Here is a 14207-nt window from a genome sequence, read left to right as displayed (position 1 = left end):
GTGACAATGACCAAATTGCTGAATTGATTTCCACCTATCTTTCCTTGCGAGACATTTCTACTGTCATGTATCCTGCTGAAACCCCTGTAGATTCTATTGTATTACATCAACAAACTTTTGTCAGTGATGGTCTAGGTCTAGGATATTAAATAAGACAATAGTCTGTCTTGTGTTCAATAGCCTGTCTGGTTGGCCCCCATAGAAGACAATACAAATAGCATTGCTGAAGCCCTCTCTACATTTCCCTAGTGCCCACCAGACAACACTAGTGTGGTTAATGAGGGGTGCTTTTCTCCCAGGGACACCAGGGACAAAATCAGAACCATGGTACAAGACCCTAAAACTGTCCATTTTGAAGATGCCACTTGGGGACTAGAACACTGCAATGCCACCACCAATAGTCACTATAATTCCAGTCTTTACAGCTATGCCAATGGCAAAACAGTAAACACAGAGAAGGTAAAAAAAATATATATTGGAATATGTTATGCATGCGCTTGTAATTTTACTAGAAGAATGTATAGATGAAGTATTATCAATTATTAAGTTACACAGAGTAATACATATTATGACAGGTGACCTTTAAAATTTATATTTTCATACAGAGTTTAACCAAAGTACGAAGATGACCACAACTGCTGGACTAGACCAGTTTCATGAAAGACCAGTTTTGGAAGCTACGTTACTGTCATTCTGTAATAAGTTTGCAAATATTGCGTACATAGTATAAATGAGCCATGAACTGCCGGATATATCCATATCTTTCACAGAAGAGTGAGTAGCAATGATTCCCAAAATTTGGACCCTTCTTTCACTTTAATTTTATTGTACCCTTCACTTTCAAGGTAAGCAGTGTTATGTGGATTATGTTATAGCCAATAACACTATAGGATTTGGGATACGTGTGTGTATTCCTAATGCTATAGTGTTTCTTTAACCTCATGTACTCAACCACTAATGATAGTCATAATTCTATACAGAGTTATCCATACAATACTCAGAGCTAGTTATAATATAGAGTTATCCATGCAAAGCATAGAGCCAGGTACTAATACATACTGATACCCAGTTCAATAAGAAGATACCAATACAATACACAGCTGAGTATAATACGGAGATATCCATACAACGGACAGAGTTAAATAAAATAGAGAGATACAACACACAGAGCTGGACACAATAAGAAGATACCAATAACTACCCTACACTTCCAGGGTTACTGTGATGGATTACACACAGCTGCAATACTGAGAGGCCCACACTGTGCAATATCTCTGTATAGTGCTCCAGTTCTCTGTGTCTAAATCTAGCTTTATAGACCTCTATTGTGCTATGAAACAGTGCTCCCAGCAGGGTCAGCTCTTAGTGGGCAGGCTAAAATGATTGACAGGCAGCCTGATGTATATTCACACCACTGACATGCTAGTAATGTGGGCAGACACCTCCTCTTTCTCGGAGGATCCCCCCTCTTTCTGGTTGGACGGCCATTGTGATGCAGTTGCATCTCATCTCCCACCGGCATCCCGATTCTGGTACTGCTGATGTTGGAAGATATGGAATCAGCTCAGTCCTCACAGTCACAGCCCCTGTCCTGCAGCGTGGACCTTCACAACTTTTCAACCATCCACAGCCTGTGTCTCAGGACTCAGCTAGAGTGACTAAGCACTTTAAACAAGGTGGTACGCAATTGGCAGCTGCCTACACTATTCAATGTGCGGTAGTAAAATTAGTTAGTAAAACTAATTGTGACAGGCAGCACATTACTGTCAGCAATATCTGCTATTTTCTCTCCCTTTCCTTGTTCTCTCTGGGCTGCCCTGACAGCAAGAAAAAGACAATATTGAACACTTATATTTGGCACGGTCAGCAGCTGCTGAGCTCTCTCTGTGCTACTTGGCTTTTGCTTCTCTCTCTTCTACATACGGTAGCCACATCCCCTGGTGCTATGGGCCAATGATGAACGCTGCATAGAGAGACCAATTGCCTGTCTCTACTCATCGGCAGCTAGCTTTGCTATATATATATATATATATATATCTATATCTATATGGGAGGTCCCTGAATTTACCCCTTAAAGGAGATTAGGCATGGTGCAGAACCTGCTAAAACAGGACAAATCTCTCCTCAAATTTGTCAAATTTTTCTTTGATATGCCTAGACGCTTTAAAGAAAGCTTCTTTAGATAGCCACCAATTAGGGCAGGGACCTGCAGAACTGGACCCTTTTGGAGAAATAAAGAGGAGCAGAATTTCTGACTGCCAATGTTATTTGGATTGGGAATTTGGCTATCGGCAGTAAAAGTCCTATAGAGTCAATAAAAAAATAAATAGTATAAATTATTATTTTTATTCTCCACTTGAAATTAACTGCAAACCCATCAGTTCATTCTATCAAGATCACAAAATGGTTAAGAGCAATTCCCATGTATTAGCATAGTGTGGGAGACAAAGAAAGACATACATTATTCTGACCAGTTTGGATTTAGGTCACAAGCTCATGTTATTTCATATCCAGCCGTTCAGTACAATAAAGCAAAATATCCAACTGTCTTTCTAAACACACAATAAAAGAGAGGAAGCAGCGGGGTAGTGTTGAAGTTTTGCTTATACCAATTGTAAAGAAAAAAGTGTGGTTAACCCTTGTGCTGCTTGGAACAAATACATACAAGTTCTTGAATCATAGCCAATGAGACATTCAAAACGTTTTTTTTTTTGTGGTCAAAAAGCATACATTCTGGAATTGTGGCTAACATTGTTGATACAATGAATGACAGCCATTAAATGTCAGGAGAGTGCTAATAATCCACTTTTTTTAGAGAGTGAATATAGCAGGAAAAAGGTAGGAAGACATACTTATAGCAACACTGTACTCACTATAACAACTTCCTCTAGGTTAAGTTGTTATAGTGCGTATAGTTGTTCCCCCATCCCTAGTGGTCCCAAATCTAAATATTTTAGTAATTAGAAGGCTTGTAAGCTCGGACTGTGTTTCCCTGCTCTAATATCCTAACATACCGTGACATCATACGAGCATGTGCAGTGCACACTAAGGGTGACTCGAAGCTGGAAAGAAGATAAGTAAATATTATATTTACGTTTTATATAGCTTTTGTCTGGTTCGTTTTTGCAGGCCAGGGGGCACTTAAAGGGATACTCCAAACCCCTAAAGCACTTAAGCTTGCTGAAAAGCTTTCTATGCAAATAGTGTGTTCTTATTTTTTATTTTGAAAAAAGGGCACATTTCAATAGAAATTGACCCTTATATAAATTTACCCGTTAACACCCCATTGGCTGTCAAACTGACGGTGATTGAATAACCACAGAAAGTATAGGCGGGCTTAGAAGGGAAGGGCTGGCAAAGGCAGCAGACAGATCTGTAGGTTTTGCAAGCTGTTTTTAGATTTACCCACTAATGCAAAAAAAAAGAAAAGAAAATACATGCAATTGGGGTATATCTACTAAATAGTGATTTTTATTTATTTTGTATTTGTGCAGTTGAGTGTTCCTTTAAACTAAGTAGGGACGTGAATACTTTAGCGATAGGAATACAGATTTTTCTAAAACTGCTATTTTGGTCTACGTTTTAAATTTGCTTTAAATTTCCTGGCAATTCTCATTTTAGAGAATAAAAGTGATAACCCAAAAAAAAAAAAAAAAAAAAAAAGAACTAAAGTGGTTAAATATTTCTTTCATTAAACATAAAATAGCATTTTATGATAAGAGGGTCTAATCTTATGCCAAATGTCTATAATTACATTTATTATTAATGGGATAATCATCTTCCTCTGAAAATATAATGGAAACATGAATCAAATGAAGGATTTTTTTTCCCATAATATAGCATTCTGCAGAGTTGTGGATGGGGGGCACCAACGCCTGTTACGCTTAGTATTTTCATTATTGCCCTTGGCATTTGATGCTTCTTCTTGGCTTAAACGTTTGAACCTAGTGATTAGCCACATCTAATTGCCAGCCCATGCATGCACTACACTTTGCACTTGTTCAGTTTCAATAGGAGTCGTACTTAAAATTACAACTCTTTTTCAGTAGAATTGATAAATTATTTGTACTTTGAAACCTTTTTTTCTGCTTTGTTAATCTTTGGAAAACTTGTTTGATAGAACAGGAACTTACAATGTCATGATGCACAACTGGAAACTTGACTTTATAAAAGTGACAGACATTAGGAAACCACCCGTACATACACATACAGCAATGTTTTAGTTTTGCTGCAAGTCAAATTATCAGGCCGGCTGCAAAGTATTTGGGTTTTTGGAAGCAGATAAGTCACAGGTGGACTATGGTCGTCCTAGAAGTTACTCTTTGTACGGTCACCTCCCACATATGTGTTTGATCACTGTTTAATTAAAGGGCAACTGTGACTTTTATGGACCAACTGTGACTTTTATGGACCCCATTGGATAAAACATTGAAAATTAGCTGTAACACGTATTAACCTTTCTGTGTATTATTATCTGTTTTCTTTAACATGTATATTAACAACGTATCAATTGACTTCTACACAAGGCATTGGAGGAGGAGAAACAGATAGTCATACATACTCTATTGTAAACACATTACAATTAAAAATACAGGGTGGCCCAAAATTTAGAGTGGGGTTTGAGTTAATAATTATTTTTATTAATGAACCAATTTCAATGATATTGCATACAATGAATGCTTAACGTATGGGGATTTGTTTGACTAGGTACGGAAAATGACATCTTTTAAATGAGGTCCATTTGCTGCCTCCCAAATTCGGGCTCTTTCGATTGCATTGTTTATAACATTTCTTTGAGGCTCTAGTGCTTGAATTTCTGCATGGATATTCTTGTTGAGCGGCTCAAGTGTACACAGGATGTTCATGTGCACCCACTCCTTCATATATCCCCACAGGAAGAAATCGGGAGCTGAAAGGTTGGACGAACATGGCAGCCAATTAATATTGGAATTTCTTGAAATTATTCGCTAGCCAAACAGTTGTCTTGGTTTTGAAAATAAAATTCCACTATTTGTACTTGTTGTTCCTTTGTGATATCATGAATCTCCCTTAACTTAGTTATAATATGTACCCGCAACAAAAAACTTTAACTACAAACAAATAATTTATTTACCTGACAAATCCTACTGTGAAATTTGGCCCACCCTGTATAAGAAAGAAGAACAGAAATGCCTCGTTTTGTATTGACAACTTAGTAAGAGATCTATCACTTATAGGGGAGTTAAGTGTTTTAATGTATATTTCTCTTTAAAATTCTCAAAAAAGAGCTTTCTGCCTAGTAAACCCTAAAGCATTAGAATTTCAATCTGATCACCCCCTCAATATTTTAAACTTCTTGCTTATACAGGGAGCTCAAGCACATTAAATGTACTGCAGGTCACTGAAAAGGATTAAATTGGTTTAGACAGAAAAATTGCAAGATACAAAGGGTCATAGAGCTTACTAAACAACATCTAGGGCAGAGACACCTTTCATGGCCTTCAAATATTACCTGACGAATGGATGCACACTTTCTGAATACGAGCAGAAACAGGCAATCTTTGACATGCTAGCTTTTCTGTAAAACAAACCCCATGAAAGGAATTGTAGTCCTTCTCATCTGGCATGGCTGTTTCTTCTTATCACAGAGTGTGGGTGTTATATAGACGTTTTTGTTAATGTGGTTGAACTATTAACTCAATGTAATGAGGTGAATCCACGAAGCAGTTTAACGGTGGAATGTACACATATACTGTGTAGGATTGCCTTGTCACTATAGATATTTACTAACATGGCACCAACAGGTTTTAAAGCATGATCTAAGATTAGCAGAGCACGACATAATTTTATATTAGCAAAGAGCCATAAGGCACATCCAACAAGACATCTCTAAAAGCAAGATTGTGCATAGAATTTAATAATTTAGGAGTTGAGAAAAAGTCCCCAGAAGCCATGGAGCATATTGCTTTTATAATTGTATTGCACCTCAATTTTTAGAGTAACAGAGAATTATAGCAATATAATTTCTCTGCTACACTTCTATCACATGTAGTTATATTATCTAATAATAAAATACATATTTGCTGAATGCCTGTACCCAAAAGTGCTGCATATGGCATATAGATTCACCCGAAACATTGGTGGCATGTGATCAATCAACAGAGAAAACCTACGGCCATTTTACTCTCCATTGTATGTTCTGCTAATCTTCTCAGGGGAGAGCAGGGAAGACTGAGAGTACCCCTGGGAGATGGAATAGGCTTTTTGGTGGTAATTGTATTTGGTAAGCAGTCTCCACGTCACTGGAAATGTTGCTACATAAGCAGCCACACACTGTCTATCCTAAAACTGGATAAGGTTTGGTGTTTTAATTCCACTAGTGGTTTCACAGATGCAACTAATAATTCCTCCAAAAGACCAGACTGTGAAGTACTAAGTGTTAAAAGGGTAAGCACACAAATTAATTTTACCTCTATGTAGTAAACACTGTTGTGTGAGGGGCAAATAAGGTCGTATAGAAAAATAAAGGGGGAAATAAGTTGGTTGTGGTGTGCCGGAACCGACGTCGAAAGGGAGGCCTGTAATAAAAGAGGGCCCACCCATGAGGTGTAACGAAAAATATAAATTGAGGGCGTGGAGGGTGGGGACATGCGAAACGCTAAAATACGTACGGGACAGAGGAAGGTGAGTAGGGGGTTTAAGTAGGGTAACATGTCCCTCCCACAACTGCAGGCCAAGCCTTTACATTTGTGAAATTTACTGTGTACAAAATGCAGCAAAAGTAAGTGAAAACACATCTTGAAGGGTCCTCCAACAACCAGACAATGGACGGTAAGCTTGCTCTTCTGTTAATTAAGAGAACTCTTACGGTGTGAATATCTGCTGTGGTCTAAACATGAAGTGACCTTCTTCCACAGATCGCATCCTTTCTGGTCTTCCGTCATTCCACCCCCTGTGGTCACTGTTTATATGTAATGATGCACTGAACGTGACAGAAAAACATGCATTGAGAAAGGGGAGAACTTTGCCATTGTACTTATTATCCTTCAAATAAATGCTGTTGTAGCACTTGGTGTGCACACCTACAATTTCTAGTGCTGCCCTTATTTTTCTATTTTATGCATTGATTTACCCTGCTTGGAGCAGCAGAGGGAGGTGTATGCAGCACAATAGGACATTTTTAAAAAAAAATTGTATTGTTGGGAACTGCAGTAACCCAGACCTCATTTTCATATTGGCCTGAACACGTTATGGGAGTGACAATTACATCCCTCTCCTCCAAAACAAACTGAGCATCTACACATATACCACATGGCCAGCAATACAAGAGTGGGGTATAATCCATTCAGATGAAATGTAACCAGAAAAATTACAGTCATCAACAAGTATGTATTTGATACTAATATTGATGTTATAACCCTTTAATACAGTACATGGAGTAAGTGAATTAATTATATATTAACTATCCATTGTAGAAGTATTAAAAACACGTTGAGCCAATAATAAACAGTATCCTTAAGAATTTGTTTAAATATCAAAACAGCAAACTGCTGGCATCAGACAAACTGTATATATCCTTGTGTATTTGTTAGTATAAATGTGTGTTACAAAATTTGTGTACATGTGTATAGAAATGTACATGTATTTGTGTGTGCATGCAATCATATATTAAAGTGGATGCTTAGTATACTATGTTTTCGATCTCAACGTAAAGGTTATTTATAAGTAATAAATATAGTATCCTACATCAGTAGACATCACATCAATGGATTCTTAACAAGACTGAACAGGTACAGGCAGGCACAGATTATGCCATTGCATCTCTTCCACACTAGAACGATCTGAAACATTGTCTACATCTGTGCTTCTTAACCTTATCATTAACTATAGCCCGAAGGAGCATATATACACCTTGCACATTTTACGCTACCATAGCTTTACAAGATATATAAATATTAAAAGAACAGACATCATCACAATTTCTATTCTCACAGGTTCTTCAGTGATGTACGCTGCCCATCCAGAGCCCCACAGTGACACCATAAACACAGAAGAGGAGAGAGGTCAAACACAACAGTTACCAAGTGGTATAAAGAAGTGAAAGTCACACATTTTCTGTGGTATAGAGTTTGAACGATTTAGTCTGTGCACGTCAGAGCACTGACTACAATTTGAACCTATATTACTTCCATTTGCTTCCACACAATACTGTAGTCAATAGAACTTCTAATGTAAACCTGGATTTCATTGAACATAATAACATTTTCAGAATACCGAGTTCTAAACCCTGCTGATCTGTGGCCATTGTTACACAACAGGGCTCTAAAGGCATACAATAACGCAAGTGATTGTTAAAAGTAAAATAAAATACAATTGCAACTTTTGAAAAAATATGTACCTGTGGGTCAAGTCAGACACTATGTACAGACTCCATGACAAAGTTGGCATAATGGGTGTGGAAGTCAATGCACTGTGTTATGCTACATATTTATCCAACTTCAGACATACCATGGTATATTTAGGCACAGAGATGGAATGGTGTGCTTAGTGACCATTCAACATTTAAGCTGAGTATACATGGTATTGTTGATTTCTAAAGTATACATGTTATGAAACATGAGTACCATTTTAACTTAAGAAATATGTTTCCTCAAATTAGGCACAGAGCATTCTACAGTTACAAAGTCATTTCTTTGCAAATATTTCTTTCATTTTTGTGGTTTCTTTTTTATAATACGAGTATTTTTTTTATCCTCCATGTTATATTCTCAAACCAAATGTAAGTTGCTTGCAATGTAAGACAATTACCCCACCGTGACCTTATCCTAATCATTTAGTCTTCACTGTAAAAAGAACTTCCTTTTGTCTGCAGCAATTATCTGAAAGTTTCCTTAGCAGAACATGAGTTGAAATAAATGTCTTTCTCCGCCATAGAATTTTACTTATGTGGTTGAAAGACCTTGGTTGGATAAAAGCATCCATTAATTAGCTGTGCCAGGGGGACCAACAGCACATTATCGGAGACTAAGTGGAAAAATGTCCCAATCATTTCTTCATACAATGCTACAGGAGTCAGATCCCGTGCATAAGGGAAGTGTCACCCGATGATATTCCCAGAATCAGCATGGTATACAACAGATAATTCCCGTAAAAAGGACAGAGATCAAATGGGATAAAATAAATATTACATCTATGCCACACTCCATCGTGAAGAATAGATAGATAGATAGATAGATAGATAGATAGATAGATAGATAAATATTCACAGATAGATAGACAGACACACACACATGCATACAATATGTGTTATGTTAGTTGTATATTAACAAAAGATAATACATTGGTGTTGCTTAAATATCATCAATAGACAAATACAGATAATTGGGGCATAGAAAAATATTTTTTATATACTAATTAGATGATGACATGTCACAGATTTTGCATGTTAAAGGTAGACATAGATAGATAGATAGATAGATAGATAGATAGATAGATAGATAGATATTCACTGCACCCGTAGGTTACACATTACAATTGCGTGAATCATGTATACTGACTAGATACAGTTTCTTGCATCAGGGATGTGCAGAGAAAGCCAAGTGTTATCTGTTAGATTTTCCAGCTGAGAGATAAAAAAGCAAGAAAAATCTGCATTCCCCTCACATGGTGGGTAGATGGTGTGGAATGGGCAGAGAAACTAGAATACAAGATATGCTAGAGGAGAACTAGAGGTTTTCCACCATATGTTAGAACGTGCATATTATACCTAACTGGTAGGACATCCATGGAATCAGAGCAAGTCATCCCTTGCTGGGGGCAAATCACAGAAGCCTAGATCTAGCCTTACTAAGGCATTGTACATAAGAGTCCAGACCAACCCTTACAGACCAAGAACATAAGGTAACATTCCAGATGGTTTCTTTCTGTCTGCACACATCATAACAAATATACTAAAGTGTCATACTGAACCAAAGTGACCAGTAATAAGGACGAACAATCTACACAATGCCCCTAAAGTACAAAAAACAATATCTTGCATACCAATCCCCACTGACCACAGTTGTATGAGCTCATAGCAAAATGATGACATCCCAACTGACCAGTCAATCTGAATCATAGTGATTGACACGTCATATTAACAACAGCCCTGACCCCATACCTTAGTGACTACTAATACAATCAGCAAAAATGTATATTCTAAAAATATAAGAGCTCAGCGAACCACTGTGACTAGTCGTATAACAACACACCTGATTCAACCTTTCTGAGCAGTCAAATAAAAACAGCCCAGACCACAATAATTGGCCCTATAACAGCCCAGATCAAAGTGCACTGACCAGTCATATAACTGTAGCTAACTACACTAGCTAATGATTTAATAATAGCCCAGCCTTGTCCACGCTGGAGAGCCATACAATTAAAGGAAAGCACACACATGTTTTATATAATAAATAGACTATTACATACTACTAGTCATTTAGCAATAGCCCAGTCCAAGCCACACTAACTAGTCGCATAAGATACTAATGCCTTCTGACTAGTCATGTAGCAACCACTTCAGATTAAATGCTACAGACCATCCATATAAAATCAGCCCACACAAAACCTCGCAGGCTTGTTTTTTTTTTTTTTTGTTTTTTTTTAATAAGAACACATACCAGACCTCACTGCCTAATTATTTAGCAAATTCCCAGACCAAAACCTACCGTCTTCATCTAGAAAAGAACCCAAGACCCAAATTCACTGAATGGCCATATAATAACATGCCCACTGACCAGAATCATGTAATAAAATCCCATACCTGTCCTACCAAACAGAGTAAGTACTTCATTGATCAAACCACAATTAATAGAGTTCTGATCATTTGACAAAGCTCTACTGAACACACACACACATATTAAAATCCAATGGTCTAAAAGACCATCGTCTTTTCAGATAGCATTAAAAAACAATCTGAACCGCACTGACCAAGTCTATAATAGCAGCCCAGTTCAGATGCCACTGACTAGAGAGATATAAAGATCATCACTCAACATATGCACATGAAATAAAAGCCCAGGGCCCAGTCCATACCCCAGTGGCCAGGACACCTCAATGACACAATTTGTGCAGCAGGGGTGAGGTGTCCAGCTCCTGAAGAGTGAGATTATTGTACCATTAAACTGCAGATTTTATTAGCAATACAGCCAGGATACATTATATACCCGGTACATTCGTTGTTAAGTCCTCTTACATTCTGTGAGGTTTTCATTTTCAGTACAGATCATTATTAATAAAAAAAAAAAAAAAACAAAAACATATTTGTACTCACTCCCACCTAACTGTTAACCACTGGGTGACACCCAAGGGTCTCCACCTCACCTGGTCTCTGTTAGCAGTACTTTAGGAGGAAGCTGGCTGTGTCCTGCCGGCTGGTATATCCCATGATGGGGTGATTTTCTATTTTTATAGTCCTCTTAATGAAGCTCGCTTCGTATCTCCCACGATAAGTTTATCCTTGTGCAATCCAGCATCCAGTGTGTGCAAAGACAGAATACGAATCTAAAGAATGTGTGTGAGTGTGTGCCAGTGAATGTACACCATGTGTATGCCTGGTGGGTAGAGCTATAGACTGTGTTCAAAATACATTGCACATGTAACTGAAGTAATTCTATTAAAGGTGTTTATTCACAGTGTCCTATGCTTTCCAATATAATAGGTGTGAATATAGGAATTTTTACGTGTGACTGAACTATTTATTTCTCGTGGAACTGTGTTGAATGCACACCATGGATAAACTAATGTGTGTATATGTTAGGCATGCTATCTTGATATGGTTAATGTGTACCCCTTTGGTAAATTACTAACAAAAACACTTCAGTGTATATGGATGTTTTGTTTGTATTGTTGTAATTGTATTAATCTGTTCATTGAATGTGGATATTATCTTTGTTCATCTGCCTAAAGCGGTTGTATTGCCAATGTGAATGTTTAGTATGTGTGATGTGTGACTGATATGTGTAACTCTAATTAAACGTTTACTGGATGTGTTCACAGGATTTGTGAATAGGTTTCTTTTGCATGTGCTTAACTCTCATTTCCCTCTAAGATTTGTGTATGTGGTACAGGTAACAACACAAGGCTGCACAACTTGCAATCTATTTGTGTGTACCTAATGAAGGTATTTAGTATATGACCCTCGTGCCTACCTCTGTTTAAACCTAGTACCTGTCTGTGTGCCTGAGTACCTAGAACCCAGTTAAACCCAGAACCTGTCTAATTGTTCTACCTAGCACCTGTGAATACCTAATGGCTCCCTGTTTATTCCCAGTAGATCCTTCGTGTACCTGTTTCTGGTACTCTATTTAATGAAATCCTACTGAGAAGTGAATATTATACTCTATTTCTGGCAGTACTTAAATGGAATTGATGTGCTTATGCTGAAACACAGGCGCATTATGTGTGTGTGTGTGTGTGTTAATGTGTCTTGACAGGTCTTTCAAAATGGCTAGTGTTGCCTGTGTGTGCTGGGAGTGAGTGACCCTGTGTGGGGTCCTGAATAACTTTGATTGAATGCACGGTATGTGCCTGGAAGACTAATGTCCCTGGAGTTAGTGCTCCGCTCTGCCTGTTGTTGTGTGTTGAGTAGTTGGTGAATCTGTGCCCGGGGGCACTGTGTGTGTGCCACACGATTCAGGATCTGTCCAAACGGGCAGTCACTATCACACGTCGGTCCCTGGGGCCCCTTGCCGGGTGTCGGATCTCGGGGATCACTCTATGTCCAGGAGCCCAGTGCAGCAGGCGGGTGCGTTCTGCCAGTGATCCAATGCCCAGTGTCAATGTTCCAAAGCCCGGTGCCAGTGTTCCAATGCAGGGTGTTCCAATGCCCGGTGTCAGTGCCCGGCTCTCGATCCTCAGGCTTCGATGATCAGGCTGTAGGAGTCAGTCTGTGTTCCCAATATCCACTGCCGTGTAGCATGTAACGAGGCCCGGTGTGTCCGGCAGCACTGCCAGGTCTGCCCCTGTCTCCCTGTGTGTCTGTCTGCCCCTCTCTCTCCCTGTGTGTCTGTCTGCCCTGTCTCTCTCTCTCCTCCCACTCTCTGTACCCAGCTCAGTCTATCTTCTCCATCTCTGCGCTCTGCACACTCTGCTCCCTATTCCTCCTCCTCCCTCCTCTTCCACACTCTCTCCATCTCTCTCCCCCTCCTCTATCTGCCTGCTGCCTCACTCTCTCTTCCAATAATACTCTGGTCCTCCTTCACTTGCATCGCTCTTGGTTTTTCTTCCCCTCACTTTTCCGCACTCAGATTTTTTTCTATTTCCATTCTCTCTGTGCTCTTAACATGATCAATCTCTGCTTCCCTCCCAGGTTCTACCTAACTCTAACCCTGCATCCACTATGCATGTCTGTCCCCACTCCAGCAGCTCTCTAAATATACCACCCCACCCCTCACCAACACCATGCACCAGTCTCACTCATCCTCCACTTAATCCCACTTGTCTCTCCCTAAATCTGTGTCCCTTCCCTTTGAGTATAACCTGTCTCTGTGAGAAGGGAAATTGTTGTGTGTAGCCTGTGAGCTTTGGAGCACAAGTGAAAGGGTGAATGCACATTCAGAAGTTGTTTTTGATAAATACAAATGCTGTTACAGAAAAAGAAACACAATGACAGATGACAGTGTTTATACTAGCTGTGAGTTTATGCATAAAACATGGGATTGTTTGCTAAACTGTGAATTGAAGAGCAGTGTAAGATTAATTCAGGGTGAATATGGAATTTTAGGCCAGTATAGCCAAACTAAAAGCTTAGGTGATTTGGATATTTTTTTCCCCAATTCTGCTGTGCTGGCTTACAATTTGAAATTCACTTTGAATTCACTTTGATTTTCCAATAACTCAAGATTTAGGGGAAAAAAAACCTTAGATGGTGCTTTTACACAATCCAATATACTCAGATTATGAATGGTTTGGTAATAGTGTTTTTTGTTTTTTTTTAAATCGTTTTATACAGGGATCTAGTAAGAAACATGGGTTTAAATTGGTGCATCACTGGTTTAGACTTACCTATGGGACCCATTCTTTGTCTCTTACATAGCATATAACAAAATTAATTCAAGAAACTTTGACCCCTTTCCTACCAAACAGTTTGCAAAAATAAATAAAAAGCATCCCTAGAGTTCGAATACTTTGGATATTCTGGAAAGCAATGTTTAAATATATTTTTTGTTTCAGTATGCGTAGATAGACCA

At 38.6% G+C, this 14207-nt stretch overlaps 1 protein-coding gene across 9 annotated transcripts in view; it reads right to left on the bottom strand.

The window, feature by feature from the left end:
• The window catches only part of ADGRB2 (adhesion G protein-coupled receptor B2), a 433339-nt gene extending 420248 nt beyond the window's left edge, over positions 1 to 13091 (bottom strand). For all 9 annotated transcript variants that reach the window (XM_063456181.1, XM_063456223.1, XM_063456232.1 and 6 more), the window contains exon 1: positions 11341 to 13091. The gene's annotated coding sequence lies outside the window, so the exon portion shown is untranslated. The remainder of the gene's footprint in view (positions 1 to 11340) is intronic.
• Between the last annotated feature and the right edge of the window lie 1116 nt (positions 13092 to 14207).

Source organism: Pelobates fuscus, chromosome 1 (genome assembly GCF_036172605.1).
Source record: "Pelobates fuscus isolate aPelFus1 chromosome 1, aPelFus1.pri, whole genome shotgun sequence".
Lineage (NCBI taxonomy): Eukaryota > Metazoa > Chordata > Amphibia > Anura > Pelobatidae > Pelobates > Pelobates fuscus.
Note: the sequence above shows the minus strand (reverse complement) of the source record. Positions and strands in the feature narration are given on the sequence as shown.